At 45.1% G+C, this 4,255-nt stretch overlaps 7 non-coding genes across 7 annotated transcripts; 3 read left to right on the plus strand and 4 right to left on the minus strand.

Annotated features, from left to right (window-relative positions):
- Nucleotides 1-800: 800 nt before the first annotated feature.
- On the minus strand, nucleotides 801-875 carry Trnat-ugu (transfer RNA threonine (anticodon UGU)). The gene has a single exon. It is a non-coding gene; the product is annotated as a tRNA-Thr (tRNA).
- Nucleotides 876-1,206: 331 nt separating this feature from the next.
- On the minus strand, nucleotides 1,207-1,281 carry Trnat-ugu (transfer RNA threonine (anticodon UGU)). Its single transcript has one exon. It is a non-coding gene; the product is annotated as a tRNA-Thr (tRNA).
- A 331-nt stretch (nucleotides 1,282-1,612) lies between these two features.
- Trnat-ugu (transfer RNA threonine (anticodon UGU)) lies at nucleotides 1,613-1,687 on the minus strand. Its single transcript has one exon. It is a non-coding gene; the product is annotated as a tRNA-Thr (tRNA).
- Nucleotides 1,688-2,018: 331 nt separating this feature from the next.
- On the minus strand, nucleotides 2,019-2,093 carry Trnat-ugu (transfer RNA threonine (anticodon UGU)). Its single transcript has one exon. It is a non-coding gene; the product is annotated as a tRNA-Thr (tRNA).
- A 620-nt stretch (nucleotides 2,094-2,713) lies between these two features.
- Nucleotides 2,714-2,788, plus strand: Trnat-ugu (transfer RNA threonine (anticodon UGU)). The gene has a single exon. It is a non-coding gene; the product is annotated as a tRNA-Thr (tRNA).
- Nucleotides 2,789-3,119: 331 nt separating this feature from the next.
- Trnat-ugu (transfer RNA threonine (anticodon UGU)) lies at nucleotides 3,120-3,194 on the plus strand. The gene has a single exon. It is a non-coding gene; the product is annotated as a tRNA-Thr (tRNA).
- A 331-nt stretch (nucleotides 3,195-3,525) lies between these two features.
- Trnat-ugu (transfer RNA threonine (anticodon UGU)) lies at nucleotides 3,526-3,600 on the plus strand. Its single transcript has one exon. It is a non-coding gene; the product is annotated as a tRNA-Thr (tRNA).
- Nucleotides 3,601-4,255: the final 655 nt, after the last annotated feature.

Below are 4,255 nucleotides of genomic sequence, written 5' to 3' on the forward strand. Positions count from 1 at the left end.
CACCACTTCTTCAATTACTTCATCCTCATTTTATACAAAACACACGGCAGTGTCAGCATCACAATCAACGAAATCATCAAAATCATTTCCATTGGAAATACGAGCCAGTTATTGTGTTCTGGTACATCGAAATCTACATTAAAATGTTCAACATTTTCAGGGTCAACTTGAGTTTCATCATTCCAAAGCACTTGCATATTGTGTTTGCCTTTAATTCATACCAAGCAGTTCTCACGTACTGCATCGCCTAAATAAGAAAAATAAATTAAAAAGCTACATATACAGTCTGTACTGAACTTAATTTAGTTTATACATCTATTCTAAAAATTTTAGTTAAGTTCAGAGAGAACTGAAAGGGAATTCTGTATGTATGTAATGTATGTCTGAAGACTGTCCTAACCTACAAAGTAATTCTTTGGCTTACCTGCAACACGTCGAATGTAACATCTTTCTTATCTCTGTCGATATGTGCGATGACTGCCACAAGGTCAAAAATAAGTGTCGCCATGTGTACTACCATGCATAGTATAGCGAAGGCCCGAAATGATAAATGTGAATTTGGATGCAGACAGAAAAAAATTAATGATTGGTCACACAACATAAGAAACATTTCGAGACCATTTATTGGTCTTTGTAGTGTGTAAGTGCGACAAAAATGACTGGGGAGGATTAAAAATAATTGCGCAAAAGTGCAAAAACTTATAAATGAAAAAAGTGAAAGTAATGAAATGATAATTAAATGAACACCATAGCTGCAAGCAGGCGTTGATACACTTCGTTGGGGACATGTTGAAAATGTGTGCCCCGACCGGGACTCGAACCCGGGACCTCCTGCTTACATGGCAGACGCTCTATCCATCTGAGCCACCGCGGGCACAGAGGATAGCGCGTCTGCAGGGACTTATCCCTTGCACGCTCCCCGTGAGATCCACATTCCCAACATGTCCACAACACTACTTTCGTAGTGCGCCTATTAGATGTTTGCCCATCATACTCATTACTCGTGGCAGAGTAATCTACCAAGTCCCGTACGAGTTCGGGCATAGCGTGTGCGTTCGCACACAAGAAGGTCAAAGGCTGGGAACCCATATTTATTTTAACTATATATGACCATGCAGCTTTACTAGAATTAAAATGATAATTAAATGAACACCCTAGCTGCAAGCAGGCGTTGATACACTTCGTTGGGGACATGTTGAAAATGTGTGCCCCGACCGGGACTCGAACCCGGGACCTCCTGCTTACATGGCAGACGCTCTATCCATCTGAGCCACCGCGGGCACAGAGGATAGCGCGTCTGCAGGGACTTATCCCTTGCACGCTCCCCGTGAGATCCACATTCCCAACATGTCCACAACACTACTTTCGTAGTGCGCCTATTAGATGTTTGCCCATCATACTCATTACTCGTGGCAGAGTAATCTACCAAGTCCCGTACGAGTTCGGGCATAGCGTGTGCGTTCGCACACAAGAAGGTCAAAGGCTGGGAACCCATATTTATTTTAACTATATATGACCATGCAGCTTTACTAGAATTAAAATGATAATTAAATGAACACCATAGCTGCAAGCAGGCGTTGATACACTTCGTTGGGGACATGTTGAAAATGTGTGCCCCGACCGGGACTCGAACCCGGGACCTCCTGCTTACATGGCAGACGCTCTATCCATCTGAGCCACCGCGGGCACAGAGGATAGCGCGTCTGCAGGGACTTATCCCTTGCACGCTCCCCGTGAGATCCACATTCCCAACATGTCCACAACACTACTTTCGTAGTGCGCCTATTAGATGTTTGCCCATCATACTCATTACTCGTGGCAGAGTAATCTACCAAGTCCCGTACGAGTTCGGGCATAGCGTGTGCGTTCGCACACAAGAAGGTCAAAGGCTGGGAACCCATATTTATTTTAACTATATATGACCATGCAGCTTTACTAGAATTGAAATGATAATTAAATGAACACCCTAGCTGCAAGCAGGCGTTGATACACTTCGTTGGGGACATGTTGAAAATGTGTGCCCCGACCGGGACTCGAACCCGGGACCTCCTGCTTACATGGCAGACGCTCTATCCATCTGAGCCACCGCGGGCACAGAGGATAGCGCGTCTGCAGGGACTTATCCCTTGCACGCTCCCCGTGAGATCCACATTCCCAACATGTCCACAACACTACTTTCGTAGTGCGCCTATTAGATGTTTGCCCATCATACTCATTACTCGTGGCAGAGTAATCTACCAAGTCCCGTACGAGTTCGGGCATAGCGTGTGCGTTCGCACACAAGAAGGTCAAAGGCTGGGAACCCATATTTATTTTAACTATATATGACCATGCAGCTTTACTAGAATTGAAATGATAATTAAATGAACACCCTAGCTGCAAGCAGGCGTTGATACACTTCGTTGGGGACATGCCTGAGACGTAGTTTCAGTTATGAAAACTGATAGCTGACTGTTGTTGGATGCCGCCCAAGGAGTATATACAGGCAGTGAAAATGGTTCAAACGGCTCTGAGCACTATGGACTTAACATCTGTGGTCATCAGTCCCATAGAACTTAGAACTATTTAAACCTAACTAACCTAAGGACATCACACACATCCATGCCTGAGGTAGGATTCGAACCTGCGAAAGTAGTGTTGTGGACATGTTGGGAATGTGGATCTCACGGGGAGCGTGCAAGGGATAAGTCCCTGCAGACGCGCTATCCTCTGTGCCCGCGGTGGCTCAGATGGATAGAGCGTCTGCCATGTAAGCAGGAGGTCCCGGGTTCGAGTCCCGGTCGGGGCACACATTTTCAACATGTCCCCAACGAAGTGTATCAACGCCTGCTTGCAGCTAGGGTGTTCATTTAATTATCATTTCAATTCTAGTAAAGCTGCATGGTCATATATAGTTAAAATAAATATGGGTTCCCAGCCTTTGACCTTCTTGTGTGCGAACGCACACGCTATGCCCGAACTCGTACGGGACTTGGTAGATTACTCTGCCACGAGTAATGAGTATGATGGGCAAACATCTAATAGGCGCACTACGAAAGTAGTGTTATGGACATGTTGGGAATGTGGATCTCACGGGGAGCGTGCAAGGGATAAGTCCCTGCAGACGCGCTATCCTCTGTGCCCGCGGTGGCTCAGATGGATAGAGCGTCTGCCATGTAAGCAGGAGGTCCCGGGTTCGAGTCCCGGTCGGGGCACACATTTTCAACATGTCCCCAACGAAGTGTATCAACGCCTGCTTGCAGCTAGGGTGTTCATTTAATTATCATTTCAATTCTAGTAAAGCTGCATGGTCATATATAGTTAAAATAAATATGGGTTCCCAGCCTTTGACCTTCTTGTGTACGAACGCACACGCTATGCCCGAACTCGTACGGGACTTGGTAGATTACTCTGCCACGAGTAATGAGTATGATGGGCAAACATCTAATAGGCGCACTACGAAAGTAGTGTTGTGGACATGTTGGGAATGTGGATCTCACGGGGAGCGTGCAAGGGATAAGTCCCTGCAGACGCGCTATCCTCTGTGCCCGCGGTGGCTCAGATGGATAGAGCGTCTGCCATGTAAGCAGGAGGTCCCGGGTTCGAGTCCCGGTCGGGGCACACATTTTCAACATGTCCCCGACGAAGTGTATCAACGCCTGCTTGCATCTAGGGTGTTCATTTAATTATCATTTCAATTCTAGTAAAGCTGCATGGTCATATATAGTTAAAACGTGAAAGTGGTGTAACTTCGCATGCAAAATCGAAAAAGTGCACAGTATACAACGTACAAGTGCGAAAGACGTAAAGCTGAGAAACGTATAAACGCGGTTTCACAGTATTACCTTCTACTGTTCCGTCTTTCCGATGAAAACTCCTTCTTGCAACTTGGCTTTTGATAACATTGGAAACCTACTTGGTTTGGTGCCGTGCACCATGTGATCTTGCAGTACGTTTTCCCTCTACATGGTAAGATTTTGAGAGCCCATTGCTAGTCCCTTGTACGACTGTCACATATGGATACACAATGAAATAAAACAACTTTTGTAGAAAATAACACTGCAAAACGTCACAAAACAATAATGGCGTTATTATGATTTTTACATTGATAAATATCGTGTACCTAATTCAGTTTTTCGGCTTGCGCCAACACTGCGTATGACTGAACATGTTAGGTACTTTACCCGAAATCAACACCCAAAAATACACAAGAAAAACCTTTTAGCTTTGAGACAAAAATTTCATCGTTGAGTTTCTAAGACAAAAATTTCATCGT

This window comes from Schistocerca nitens, chromosome 7, assembly GCF_023898315.1.
Source record: "Schistocerca nitens isolate TAMUIC-IGC-003100 chromosome 7, iqSchNite1.1, whole genome shotgun sequence".
Taxonomy (NCBI): Eukaryota; Metazoa; Arthropoda; class Insecta; order Orthoptera; family Acrididae; genus Schistocerca; species Schistocerca nitens.